Source organism: Scatophagus argus, chromosome 19 (assembly GCF_020382885.2).
Source record: "Scatophagus argus isolate fScaArg1 chromosome 19, fScaArg1.pri, whole genome shotgun sequence".
NCBI lineage: Eukaryota > Metazoa > Chordata > Actinopteri > Scatophagidae > Scatophagus > Scatophagus argus.
In genome coordinates this window covers 4,105,971-4,120,887 of record NC_058511.1, presented here as the reverse complement: position 1 = coordinate 4,120,887, position 14,917 = coordinate 4,105,971, and the positions used below count along the sequence as shown (strand labels likewise).

Here is a 14,917-nt window from a genome sequence, read left to right as displayed (position 1 = left end):
TGTTGAATCTGTTCCAGTTCCTTTTTCCCCCCCCCTTCCACCCTCATGAATGAAATTTCCCATGCTGCACTGCTCCAGGCTCTGGCACATCTAGGAGGTAGAGCGCTCTCTCTCTCTCTCTCTTTGTCTCGTTCTTTAATGCCTTCAAACACCTTTTTGCCATTCGTCAATTACTGACACACATTTTGGCAACAAACTCACCATTAATTGAAACATTTAATTAGCATTAAAACCAGCAGTAATTAACACCTTTTCTCCAGCGCTCTGAGCCGGGCTCAAATTCTATTAAGGCTTTAAGCAGCTCACTATTTCGCTGCTCTGCACCGACTTCTTGCACCATCCACAGATGTGTGTGTGTGTGTGGGTGTGTGTTTATGTGTGTATGCTCGGGCCCCCAGGTAAGGAGCCTCCATGAGGAGTCGAGCACCAAGGCCAGGCCTGCTGGGTGCCCAGGGGAGAAGAAGAAAGGCAGTTGAGGAGGGAGGCAAAGACGAAGAGAAAAAAAATGAGGGAGGAGGTCAAGATGGAAGGGGAGGGGAGCGCTTGAAAAAGGGACGAGGGAGAAATGAGGTGGGAGGCAGAGGGAAGACATGGATGAGGGAGGGAGGGAGGAGAGAAGGAGCTACAGAAGGATTAAAAGGAGGAGGACTGATGAGCAAGTGAAGAAGAGGAGGAGGAGGAGGAGGAGGAGGAGGCGGGGGGCATGTGGAAAGACAGTGAGAACGAAACAACAGTGAAGCAGGCTGACTGAACACACACACCACAAGGATTAACCAACATCCCTGTGTGTGTGTGTGTGTGGCAATGTGTTTTACATACACTAAGTGTTTGCACATACTTCTGTGTGTGTTTGAGTGTGTGAGGCCTACTTGGAGCCCAAGCAGGGGCCTGGATTAGTTGCGTTTGCCAGGGCTGCGGGGCAGGATTAGCAGGCCAGGCTGCTGTCTGACGCCGCTTTGCCATTATGGCATTATTAATAGGCAGCTAAAAAATTCATTAAAAAATCTATTAAAAATAAATGTGTTTTACATAAGACTTTGCCCCAGGTAGAAGGGAGGTAGGGGAGGCAGGGGGTGAGATGGGTGCAGGAGGGAGAAGAAGAGGAGAAAGACAGAATGAGAGATTATTAGCTTTGAGGTCAGTTGAATATTACAGTTCAGATGGTGGAGGGAAAAGCAGCGAGGAGTAAACAGCACCAACACTCATATGACTGGAGACATGTTTGGGATAATGAGGCTAAATCAACAAGACCGACGTCTCCGCACTGCTCAGAGACACGTCGTCAGAGCTGACGTCGAATATCTACAGGCCTCGGAGCGCACGGCAAACACTGACTGCAGCAGCTGCCAAACACCGAGAGGACAGAAAAAAGAAAGTGGAAAATGTTTTCAAAATGCTAATGAAGCCAGTTATGGAACATGAACAGCACACACTGCTGAGTCCATGGCAATAACATGCACTTTTACATAAATAAATGACAGAGTTTGCATCTGTATATTGCAGGGATTGAGAAAACTTCAGAACTCATCCTCATATTTCATCAAACATTTTACAGAGTATAAGCGTGATTCAAAACACAGCACAGAATTTGCTGTGCTCAGTTTTTCCTCCAGTATATTTAACAATTTTAAAAAAAAATTTAAAAAAATGAATCTTAATTTTGTTTGGAAAGAAATGTTTAGAGCAGCAAATATTTAGTTTGCCTGTGTACTGTTTGTCAGAAGACCTGCAGCCATATCCTCATACTGCAGTGATGCTACAGCCCTGATGTGGGCTCATCCTCTGCACTCTGCTTGATTGATTTATTTAACCACAAACAAAAAAGTCCCCTAAAAAAAGCTAAAATTTAAGCTAAAATTATATAAGCCATATTTGTGTGAGTTTACTTTTTCTCTGGCTTTAACCAGCCAGTTAACGTAGCCACAAATGAGTAGAGAAATTATTGACACCCTTATTGAGTTTACATTCACACTGTTATATCAAAGTGTTTAAACCAATTAGCCTCTTCAAGTGAGTGAAACGGTCAGGGGTTATTATGTGAGGTGGAGAGGGAGAGACCACGAGCAGGAGGAGGAGGTCAAAGGTGAGGAGGTTCTGCTTTGTGTGCACCCCGGAGACATTAAACCAAATCAGATTAACAATGGCTGCGTCCACACACACACACACACACACACACACACACACACACACACAATTGAGTGGGTGTAGGGGGCTGCAAACACGTCACAGCTCCTCCGTTATTGTTAAATTGTACATTTTTCAAATTTTTTAAATTTCATTTCACCTTCAAAAGAATCAGAGTCGTCTGCTAGTGTAAGAACAAGAAGTCCGACTTTTACCAGAGTGAAATGAAACTAAACACTGAACAGCATCACCATCATTATGTGATATCGGAACCTAAATATCTGATATATATGCAAGTTATTCAAGCTGGATTTTTACTCATCCGTGACGCTAGATTTCAAAGTTGTTGTGCTACTTTGGCCTACAGTTGAACTTGGCCTCCCGCTCCTCCATCATCCATCAAATGCTTGTTGCGTAGATATCGCGAGGCGATTAAGAATATGTCAGCAAAGGAAATCTGAATCAGATCCGGGAAAGAAAAAAAAAAAAGAAGTAAAAATGCAACTTACCAAATTTGGGCGAGGAAGGGCAGAAAGTAAAAGGCAGGAAAGATCACCTCCCGCTGTGCCGAGAAAAAGACAGCAGAAAGTCAGCAACATTCACACTCAAAGCAAACATCAAACATCATCAAACACACAGAATGAGACACTTTGATCTCCCTGGCTCCACAGGAAGCCAGCATCTTTAGAAAATCCTCCAAATGTAAATTAATTTACTACAGAAAGAGATCCTGAGGCGCTGGTGTGCAACCGAACGGCAGACATCAGAGGGTTAAACCCAAACTGTGCAGCTCAGCCCACAGAGACGGTTCAGCCCTGGTGAGTTTCTCTCAACTCTGAGCCACCATGTAGTTCCCCAACCAGCAGCTAAACTAACACGCGTGACTGAATTTTACATCACTCCTGAGTCGATTAGCCAACACACGGGGAATCTGTTTGTTGGCATCACAGTTCATTATCACTGACAAAGTAAAAAAAATCTTTTTCCTCAGCAGGCTTCGTTTCCAGCAGAGGCCTTTTTGGACCACTGAGCGCTGGATGGCAATTTAAGATGTGTGTGTGCAAGTAAGATTTTAGCTGCACTTACACAGCGATGGAGAGTCTCGCCCATCTCATCGTTGGTTTTTAAATGCCTGTGCAGCCTTGCCGTCTTCTGAAGCTGGGTTTGAGGATGTTCTGGGCTGAAACAAGTATGCAATACAGATAATGCACTTTTCGCAAACATCATTTAAGTTTAAATGAAACTTGCTGTGTAAAGAAGTCTTATTTTTGTCATCAGAAACACTGATCTGAAGCTCAGTTCTGAGGTTGATTAGTGTGAATAGTTTACTGACAAATAAAGCAACTTCTGATCAACCCATATCAGTTTCAGGCTTAATTGTCTACTTCTGGTTATTCCCTCCAGTTTAATTGTTTGAAGTCATAATGGTGTGTTCGCACTTATTTCTACTTCTTGAGGTATTTTTCTTGGTCACTTTGGGCCAGTAAAATATCTGTTAAAGCACTTGTTAGCAAACACTTGCCAATTGACAAATCCAACAGACACAAAGTCATATTAACATTCATTTGGAGTGTCTGGCCACCCAGCAAATGTCATATTCTGATTTAAAGCAACATGTTGGTCTCCACTAGCTAATATTTAGCTTATTGGCTGTAAAATGCTCTGCTAGCTAATGGCTAATCTTGTGGTTTGGTACTCGGCCTTCAGTGGGTTTTAGCTTTTAGCTTCACCCAAGCTGATTAAGACGGTGTGAAGCAACACAGTAAAGTTTCAGGTAACAAAACCAAACCCATGAGCTTTGAGAAGCTAAAGTGCAGAGATGGGTGATAACTCTGTGAGTTCGTCACCAACGTTCTTTAATGAAAATAATCATTAGTTGGCTTTAATACTCCGTTCCCTTTTGATTTCTGCTACGCTAACCTGCTTTCAGCAAATGCTCAAACTTTTCCTTGCAGTCACAAACACATACAAACATTTGTGGGCATTTTGTGAATTGACTATTCTAACCTTGTTACTCACCTGATTTGTGCTTGTCAGACAAAAGAGTTTGCATTGGAGCCCCTGTTTCATATATACTTCCTGTTTCTACCATCCATGTTTGAAGAGCAGCAGGGGGTGGACCATGTGAAGTATGTTTTAAACCAAACGTGTTTTCCTGGAGGTGGTGGTTACTTTGATGTTTGGTTCTGTGCTTAGTTGTGTTTTTGTGGTTGAAACTTTTAAAATCACAAATACTTATTTGATCAAAAATTCTCTTTCGCGGTCTCTGTAGAGTGGGCTCCCCCACTGGTGGTTCAGCCCACCCAAGTTAGTTAAGGGAAGATTATACCCACAGTATATAAAGGGTGTTCCTTTGTACCTGTTAAGTCATGAAACACAAAAAAGTTGGGTCAAACTTTACCTAAAATAATCACTACAACTGGACTCTTGAGTGTGAGAGGCACAGGACTACAGATGGAACATTACTAATTAAAACTACATTAAAAAGCAATAGATTTTTGTCATATGTTCAATTGTCTTGTGTACTTACATTATCCTAAATGTTTCTAACAGTGTTCAAACTCAGAGAAATACGCAAGTTTATTCGAGGTAATGGCTCGTTCATTGAGTTGCAGAGAGTCACAGAGAATCAAGATGAAGTCGGTTATACTTAAAAAGAGTCCAGGTAGAAAAACAGAGGAAATGTGTGTGTGGACTGCTTTATCAAAGGGATCACTGAGTAAAACCTATGCAAGTACAATTTTATTCAGCAATGCCTTTTTGGATGTGACTGTCAGACTGGTTGGCCAGACCTGCTTTGAGCATCACTGGTCACACAAAACAAGAACATAATGATATTTTGAGGTGAGGAGGTGGAAACAAGAAGATGGACCAGATCAGATTTATGGACAAAACGGCATCACTTCACATCACATCACCTCCAGCAGGATCCCAGCTGAGGTCTGCTTGGCATGCTGTCTAAACATCTGTCCTTCAGGTTACAGCCACGTGTGAGCTTATCCTCTGCTGACTGACATGCTTGTCTTTACCCTGTCAGTGTAGAATAGCTGGTAAACGTGACAGCGGGACTCTGTCGCTCTTCCCCCTATACCTCTCCTTCACACGGAGAGACACGTCGCGGCCCCCTCGGTCCCTCCAACCTGCCTGGAGGTCCTATAATCTTTTTACAATGTGTTGAAACAGAGCAATAAATCTGTTAGCTTACAATCTAATTTCCTTGGCCTTTTCCAGAAATCCTCATAAACTTTTGGCGCCCCCATTAACAGCCCTATTGAATCAGAGCGCTTAATCTGCTTCCAGGTGAGGGGTCAGAAAATGAATGCTTTGAGATCCATCACGCTGACGGGAGCAGAGAAAACTGGGCGAGGGAGAGCGCTGGGGAAAAGGGCAGCATCTCTTCCTCATAGGTCAATAGCAGCCAAGAGAGTCAGTCATTCACTTTTTCCCTCAGTGCCGCTCTCATTTTCCATTTAATATGGACATCCAATTAATGTGAGCACGTCTGGGGCGGCCCGGATCCTGGTGAGTTATGGCCCATCATCCCCCCAGTTATGGCTTAGCAAGAGTGAGAGGAGAGGAGACAAGTGAAGGAGGAAAAGAGAGAAAATGAGGATGAGTAAAAAGAGAAGAAAAGAAACAAGAGGAAGGAAACAAGGAGAGGAATGAGGAGTAAGGATGGGGAAGAACTGAGGAAGAACAGAGACAAAAGAATGAAGGATTGGAGAGAGGAGGAAAATTAAAAGAAAAGGAAAAGTGAGGGCTGGTGAGAGGAGATGACTAAAGAAAACAAGAAGAGGGAAGGAAAGGAAAGGAAACAGGTAAGTACATTAAAGGGAAAGCGACTGTAGGAGAAGAGAAAAGGAATGAGGAAGAGAAAGAGAGAAAGGAGAGGAAAGCAAAGCAAAGGAGCAGAAAGGAGAAAAAAGGAAAGGAGTAATGAGGAGAAAGGTGAGAGGAGAGGAGAGGGTAGAGGAGAGGAGAGGAGAGGAGAGGAGAGAGGAGAGGAGAGGAGAGGAGAGGAGAGGACTTTCCAGAATTAGAAATAATTGATTGGTTGTTGGGGCAGCAATGGCTGCCTCTGATTAGCTGCTAGAAGGAAGAGCCAGATTAGATTCCTAAGTGAAGCGACAGACACCTGAGCTGTGTGTGTGTGTGTATGTGTGTGTGTGTGTGTGTGTGTCTGTCCAAACAGCATTACACCAGGGCCTGTAATATTAAACCTGGGCAGCAGCACCTTATTGTCGCAGCAACAGGGATTTGTCATTGTACCTCATTATCCAATTAACACCATGTGGGCCTGTGGCCAAACACACACACTCTCATACATGGGCACTGGACCTTTCTCTGTGTGTGTGTGTGTGTGCGTGTTAATATGAGGGCTTCAACAAAGTTAAAATAGGAAATGTTGGAAGAAACTTCTAGCTCTGCTGCCAGCTGTGGATCCATTAAACTTTCTCCTTTTTAAATTCATGATACAGAAAACGTGACTCCTGATGATGACGACTGTTAATTGCTTTAAAGCTGCTATGTTATTATTATCATATTGGGGCACTGGCATACAAATGTTGAAAGACTTGAGACAAGTGAGCGAATAAAAGAATGAAGTCACAAATTCCTAACAAGACGACCTTAATCTGCTCGTTGCCTTCACAGTGCGACTGAATATCCAGTTTATTTCTTTCTAAATGTACCTCACCTGGCATGTAAAATACGCCCTCCTTCGAAAGCACCTGGGGGCTGTTCCAAGATCAACGTTTACTGAGTGATCTGGGTAAAGTTGCTGAGTAATACCTGGATTCACTTTGCAGATTTGAAAGGATTATATAAATTTCAGGTTCAAAATTACCCAAATAACACCTTCAAACTTGTGTACATGCTCATATCAGAATCAGAAACAGGTTTATTGCCAAGTGGCTTTTCACATATAAGGAATTTGCCTAAATATTTTGGTGCAAAATGAAAAACCATAATGTCCAACCATGATAAAAACAAAAATACAGCCAAAGGTATGTGCGGTTTGCGTTCAAACGGGAACAAAGTGCAACAAAGTTAGCACACAAATTCACAGACTAAAAGTACACAGCGTGTCCTCACAGCAGCTTGGCACGCAGGGCTCAAGATGCACGGATTGAAACCTTAAGTGGAGAACAGAGAATGAATGAAAAGAAAACAAACTAATAAAGAGCATATCAAAACATGGGTCACCCCAGTATTGCCCCAGATTTGGAAACGTTTCAAACTAAATGAAAAAAAATGTGCACTTCATTAAATGCTAATATCCTTGAGGAGCTCTGCAGACTCTCTCTGATTGTGTCTCCGCTCACAAACAGATCTCTCCCTGATTTTGGAGGAAAATATGGAAGTTATTGCAAGAATACACCAAGTATTCCAGTGCAGAGCCCTCTAAATCCTGTTGTCAGATGTTTTATTATTAAAACTCTGAAACACTCAGTCCACTCCTTGCAGTTCTCAGAGGCTCGAACGCTGAGAGGAAAAGCGAGACGGGACAGGCTGGAGTCATTCATAATGCCAGATACAACACGTCTTAGCTGATCATCTAATACCAATGGATGCAAACAGTCAACAGGTTCTATTAAAGACAGTCACAAATAAAACCCCTCATATCACTGAAATGCCTTGAAACTCTCAAAGCGCACCACATTTTTAAAGTTTTTGTGTTCATGTGCACAGCACAGAGGCAGACAGGAAGTGGTGGGGGGGGTCACTGACTTTCCGGACATGGTTGCAGTGTGGCATGCATCTCACATCACTGCTGCCTTACATATCATTTTAAAGAGTGCAGAATATCCAGCTAGAAAATTCCAGCAGGGTGGATGTTGTTGTCTCAGTTTTGGAAAGTAGTGGCCATAGTACAAGTACTACAAAAGTTATATTGTATATCTATTATTCTCCTTGTAGACATTTTAAATATTAGCACTCCACTGTAAACTGCTTTAAAGACTGTGGACTGTGATTTGCTATATTGTCAGAAAATCCCATGAAAAGCAATAACTGACTGATCCTATTAGCATGTGTGGCCAAAAGCCTGATGTAGTTTGTTCCTCTGTGTCACAGAGCTCCAGAAACTATTAAAAACATGTCAGGGAGCCACACTGCTGCACTGGGAAACATGTCCCTTCATTGTTGTGAACATGGACACTGTAGTTTACGCAGACTCAGTCAGTACAGTAACTCACTGTGGGACTAAATGTGGATTCATCCGCTGCTAAAAATAGTCCCAGTCAAACACACTACTGCTGGAGTAATATTTGCTACAAACTACAGTGCCCGCCTGTTTTAGGACATTATTGGACTTTTATTTATTTGTTAATTATTTTTTAAATGTACTTTATTTTAGGAGACGTGTCCAGAGTTTACTCCGCGTCTCGCCCCATTGTCTGCTGTGATTGGCCTTAGACCTAAGAAGGATAAGGAGATGGATGTTAAACTATGCTGTCAGATAGTTGTTTTTCAAGAAGCTGTGTCGTGTTCAGGGCATGAAAAGGTTTATAAAAGGTGAGCCAGCTATGAGCTGTGTCAGTTAGCTCAAAGCTCTGATTGGTTATTTTATTAGAAAGAAACCTCAGATATGAAGGATAAATCAGTCACAGCCATTTACACCTAAAATAACATTACAACTTTTTCTACACAAGTATTCTGGCCTGGGAGGAAACTGGATGAGACAGTGTGTGTGTGTGTGTGTGTGTGTGTGTGTGTGTGTGTTGTCAGTGTGTATCTGCACTGCAGCTGTGTTTTTAAAGGCCTAATGTTTCCTGACATCTCACAGTTAAAGTATCATAGAGGCAGAATGATCGCCCCTGGCTAGCGGGAAAGAGACTGCCTGGGGCCTTTCGCTCTGGGCAAGAGAGTGTGTGTGTGTGTGTGTGTGTGTGTGTGTGTGTGTGTGTGTGTGTGTGTGTGTGTGTAGTGAAACAGCCTTTCAACATGCAATATTCTCTGTGTCATCAGCTTAAACAGCTAAACAGGGAGTTCAAGGGAGAGAGAGGAGGAGGAGGAAGACAGGAAGAGGGATGGTTAAAAAAAAGAGAGAGAGAAAAGAGACTGAGGAAGAAAGCTCTCACGGCCAACACGTAGCATTAGAGCCTGGCTCTGTGCTGGACTCCTCTAATGAAGGAGGAAATGAAGACGAGAGATGAAGAAAGAAGAAAGAAGAGGAGGGAAATCCTCGTGTTAAGTCGGCTCTCATTATCTCGTTATGCTTCCTTTCTCTTTTCCCCCCTTTGTGTTTCTTTGAGCGAGTGCACGCCTGCGATCCACATTAACGAGAGAGAGACAGAGAGAGAGAGAGAACTGTGGCGTTTGTTGTCGTTCCTGAAATAATCAAGCAGATTTATAACACTGGGCGCTAAATTATTCAAGGCTCAGAAGTTTGAGCAAATTGCTGCTTTTGCTTAGCCTTTCCTCTTGTTTAAAGTGCAGGAGGCAGAGGGGTAACGACGTGCACCGCCGGGCCTGAAACTAGCTACTGTAGGCCTGGACTTGAGGTCTGATCTCCTCTTATTAGAGCGCCCATATTCTTTCTTCAGTGTTCTGTTAATGCTTAAGATCTTCAGTTCCTGTAAACAGGCAATTAACAGCAGACCAGATCTCTTCTGGTGTTACTCTACGGATAATCACAATGGAATTAAAGATAAAAACAAATCAAGCTCTATATTATTCTTAATCTCAATATAGGTAAAAGCTGACAGTGTGGCTAATAGAAACACAAAGCAGTACCTTACAGATGTGTTATTAGGACACAGCTGCAGTGGTTTTTGGCCTGTAGCTGCCAGCGTGCAGGAGAAAGTGAGAGAGGAAGGGAGGGTCCGGGTACAGTAGTGTATAATGGTGTCTAGTGTGAGTCCACACAACAGATGAAGTCATTTCACACTCGTCTGTGAATGAAATGAGAGCCCGGCGATACCATCTCCCCTCGCGCTCGCTCTCTGCCAGCAGAGCTTTTGATCTTCCCGAGCGGCGCTGAAATGATCTTCTGTCCGAGTTTTTTACAGCGAATCAGTGCCGGACAATTCTCTCCCTCTGTCCCCATTTTCTGTCTCATTCTGAAAAGCCGCTGAGCCAAGAGTTCAAAGCTGGAGCCCAGATGAGATGAGCACCACTCGTGAGGAATTACATTAGTGCCTGACTGTCCCATGTGCCAGCACGCAATACATCAGAAAGAGAATATTTCCATGTCTTCAAGACGACCATATAGAGCTGTAAAGGGCTGCCAGCGTGTGACTGCAACACCTGAATTCCCGTGGCTTAAATCCTCACCAAGTGGATTGTGATCAGGTCAAGCAAAACCAAATCTTTGCCCATGAACAGAGACCAACTCAAAAGTGCAAATGCCACCTGCTTCCATGGCACATGCAGCATGCAAGAAAATCAGCTACAGATATATTTTAATCTGCATAATCGGTCTCTCTGGATATCTGAGACACGTGTCGCCATTTTAGTTTGGCTATAGTTAAGGTGTGTTCAGACAGAAAGCAAAGCAATTTTTTTGCATTCCTTTATTTGTGCAAATTTGACTGCTGGAGCGTTTCTGCAGCGCGAGATAATTCGCCTCACACAGCCAACATACCAGCTGTACAGACATTAGCTTTAGCTAGCTAGCAGCGTGCATCTGACTGAGCCCTGAACTCAGCAGGAGGCCAACACGAAATGACCAGAAAAAAATGTGGATACCAGAAAGAAAGGACAGCAGGTTTCTGTCTTGCAATTTTACAAACTGGAGTCAAGTTTTTTGTTCAAACTTAAGCATTGTTAACTCACTGTTTGGTTCATACCATGCAGGCAAACTCACAATTGTTCACATCGACTCGTGTCGTTAAAACACCCTTCATGCTCTGTCTTGAGAATTAATCTTAACTTGCATTAGTGATTTGGACACTGGGAGGCAGCAGAAACAAGAGGTCAACACTCGCAGTTCACTTCTTACACATCCAGCAGACACAGAACAAAAAACGTGATGCATGCAAGTCCAACATTCAGTCTCCTTTTAGTTCTCTTTCTGGTGTGCACCATCTCTTGAGCAAAACATCTGGCTCCTCAGCAGCCGTATTTGTTCACTAGCTTAGTCGCTGACTGAATCTGTCTGCCATTTGCAGTGGATTTTTAGACCTTTTCGGGGGGTTTTTGTCATTAAACAGAAAATGAGCTAACCGAATAAACTATAGCTCCAAGGGGACCTGCAGAGTTCAGGGACAATTCTCTGTGGTTTCATCACATTATTATAAAAATAATGACTGTAGTCACTTTAAGGGGAATAAATCTGGTTTATCAGTGTTTTCTATCGTCATGTGATTTTGATAACATAAAGCAACGCAGCTGAAAAGAAAACATCTTAGCCAGAGTAACTAAACCATTTCATTTGGAAAAACAAAAGTGAATACATCTAAATTGTCCATAGTATCAATAATGACAACTTATAGCACAGGAAAATTGTGTTGTCACTTTGCAAGCTGAGACAGAAATCAATTAAGGCTACAACTTAAGGCTGTCGATCTTATTGTTTTCTCATTAACAAGTGTGGTTGACCTGGAGGTTTGTTTTGCTTAAAAACCTGTTTTTAAGCCATGATGCCCCAAGGTCGCATCTATGATGTCCAAAACTGACAAAAAAAAAGAATTTTGTAAAATGTAAAGGTTTGATAGATGATGTAAAGTTCTAACAAGGAGGAAGCAAAAGGACAAACTGATGTCTTTTAAAATCAAAAAAGAAGTGTGAGCTTGTGTGTTATTCCCTCGTGCACACACACACACACACACACACACACACACGCACACACATACACACTTCCTATCTTCATGTGGAGCACAAGCAACATGCGGGGAGGGAGAGTTGAGCCATGAATCATGACTATTATCATTAGGTTAAGCACCAACCAACCCCAAAGGCAGTGAAAGCCTCTGTGGAGAAACGGCACTCTAAATGAGCCTGATTATTATTATTGTCCTCCAAATGAGAGTGATTAGTATTGATGTCTAAATGAGCACTGAGGTTATTATTGCTCTGATTATTATTATTATTATTATTGTGGCAGCGTTATGAGAAGCAGGCAACCTCGCTCATCTTGACTTCATTCACTTTTAATTCCACAGGCTGCCTCTGTTACAGACAGCAGTGCCACATGGCCGCTGTGTCACACACACACACACGCACACACACTCACACACACCTGAATCCACCTAACCTGCAAAGCAGCAATGTCTGATGGAGCAGATGGAGGCGATTCCCTGCCTTCCCTGAAGCAGAATAAATAAATAATCATTACATCTGGACAAGATAACTGATCCGAGGAGCTGAAGGCGTCGTCACGTATGTTAATTCAGTTAACATGACCGACGTAAAGGGCCCGTCATCCCCACCACGTTGTTACGTTTAGCTTCAGCGTGATGGAAACGTTGCTGCTAATCAGGTGATCAAACAAGGCTGCTTTTGTCTGTTTCACTCCTGTGTTGTTTTACTTTTTTATTGATGTAAAGATGTTATAAAGATGAGTAAAATCCTCAAACTTTATTTTATTTTTATGCCTAATGATCGATTTTAGCTTGTGAATTTCGAATTAGGCCTGCCTGAGTACACGTGTCTGCATGTGTGTGTTATCAGAGCATGTGTCCACTGTGCGTGTGTGTGTGTGTGTGTGTGCGTGTGCTGGTGTCAGGACAGCTGTCAGATCACTTCGCTGATTGGCCAATATGACAGGCATCAAAAAGCGCCGTGGGAGGTGAAAGGAGGAGGCGGGCTGCCCAGCTGTCAATCACTGCCAGTCACAAGTCCAGCTCAGCCAGCAAAACATCACCTGGGCCCACACACACACACACACACGCACACACACAACCTTTTAAACCCACATGTACCAACATAATCCATAAATCTTTATGCACACGCCCCGAAAACTCACAACATCACATTCATATAAAAAGCCACTTTCTATTGCTTTGCACACACACTGACTGACGATATTATTCTCTTTCTCACACACTCACACACACACACACACACAAATGGTCGTCAGTCTTAACACAGGCAGGCATTCAGTTTGACAGAGTAATTATGACGTCCCACTCTGAAGGAGCCCTGGGCTGAAAGGTGAGAGTTATTGATCGCACACAGGAGGAAATTTATCAATGTCCAAACGCTCAGCTCTGACAGGAACCCAATCCACTTAGAGCGCAATGTTCAAACTGCTCAGGTCCTGCTCAGAAAGCGCACCTCTGCTCGGTTCAGAGGAGGAGCGGCCAGCCGGGATGAAGGCCGAGTGATGAGCTGGAGGGGCCCCAGGGTGACCACAGACCACCAGAGGCTGTTAGTTACTTCATGGCTTCAGTTTTTTGGGCAACAAATTAATTGGTCATTTGGTTGGTTTGTTAAGTGACAATGATGTTCAGGCTTAGAAAATAACCACATTGTCTGTGCTTAAGACTTCCTCCTTTGCTGCCATCACGATGACTGCAACTGTAACTCAAACCATGTGTCTACTTAGACCGCTTTCAGTGCAGGATTATGACCACTGGAGAAGAACTTCATCCTCATCTGGTCTCATTTTTGTGGGTTTTTCCTTGTTTGATTTTTAATTTATTCAATTTATTTTTTTAAGTAGCTTGTTTAAGAAGAAATCCCTTTACTTTTGGTTTGGCTCAAGTCGGCAGTCGAGTGCTGCGATCACAAACAGGGTGAAAGCAGCCACATCATCACTCATCCACTGGGGAACTTTTGTCTTTTTTCCACGCAGTGTGAAGTTTACCAAAACATTTAGCTCACGTTTTTAACTTTCCAAACTGTACGCTACCGCTACAAGCTGCCATGGAAAGTGATAGCATTGCTAACCCGCCACCTCAAAGTGAAAAACACACAAAAAAAACCCCACACTCTGCAACCAGTGTTTGGCTTTTTGTGCATTTCTGTGCACCTGCAAAGAATTTACGCATGTGAAATGACAGAATTTTTGCCACGTTATGTGAATCATCAAGGGACTTGTTGTTTAGGCAGTGACACTAATCACAGATCAGATTTCTGTTCTGACTTAATGGATTGAAAAATCATTTGTTTCCTGTGTGTGTGTTGCCCACAATCTGAGCTCTGACTCCGCTTTGACTGGGGTTATACTGAAAGCTTGTGTCAAAATATTTAGACTGCTTTCACAAGCTCTCTGCACTCGAGTCGGTCGGAGTCAGTAACATTTATCTTTGACTGACACATCAAGGCATTAAAGTGCGGCTTGAGGAGCAAAGATTTTGATATCGAGCTTGTAACAGCGTAGAGTTCTTACAGCAGGAAACAACAGGAGATCTTTTAGATTGTGAGACATGGAGCTCGTACTGTACCTCACTGTGTTGGGGAACGTTTGACACGTAGGCAAAGCTTACACAACGACGCACACGGTCTTACGGTGCTGTAAACTGGTTATCTTAATCTGCAGCTTCTCTGCAGATGGTGGCTCCCATTTCCGTAAATTCGTCCAGTTTTTATAACTGCTGTGGTCCAACAGCATGCACAGTGTAACTGATCCTAAAGTGAGAAATATGCCACATGTTCATTTATATTTAAGACGACTTCCTCACACTGAAGCGCCACAGCATAACTTCATCTTTGTGCTAGAAAGGGATTGATTCAATTTAATATATTTGTATGTTGGATATAATATGACATCCCCAGCTTTAAAGCAGTGGAGCTGTAAACTACTGAAATGTAAGATGGAATTACAGAGATTAACAGCTAAAAAGATGGAAAGATGTGGGCAGGTGGAGGATTAGGGAGGCACAGTTTGCACTCTGTACTGTATGTG

At 42.9% G+C, this 14,917-nt stretch overlaps 1 long non-coding RNA gene across 7 annotated transcripts in view; it reads right to left on the bottom strand.

Annotated features, from left to right (window-relative positions):
* LOC124050115 overlaps positions 1 to 4,203 on the bottom strand; it is a 150,126-nt gene extending 145,923 nt beyond the window's left edge. For all 7 annotated transcript variants that reach the window (XR_006841558.1, XR_006841554.1, XR_006841559.1 and 4 more), the window contains exons 1-3: positions 4,144 to 4,203; positions 3,211 to 3,304; positions 2,634 to 2,686 (exon numbers count right to left, since the gene is read on the bottom strand). This is a non-coding gene — a long non-coding RNA (uncharacterized LOC124050115). The remainder of the gene's footprint in view (positions 1 to 2,633; positions 2,687 to 3,210; positions 3,305 to 4,143) is intronic.
* Between the last annotated feature and the right edge of the window lie 10,714 nt (positions 4,204 to 14,917).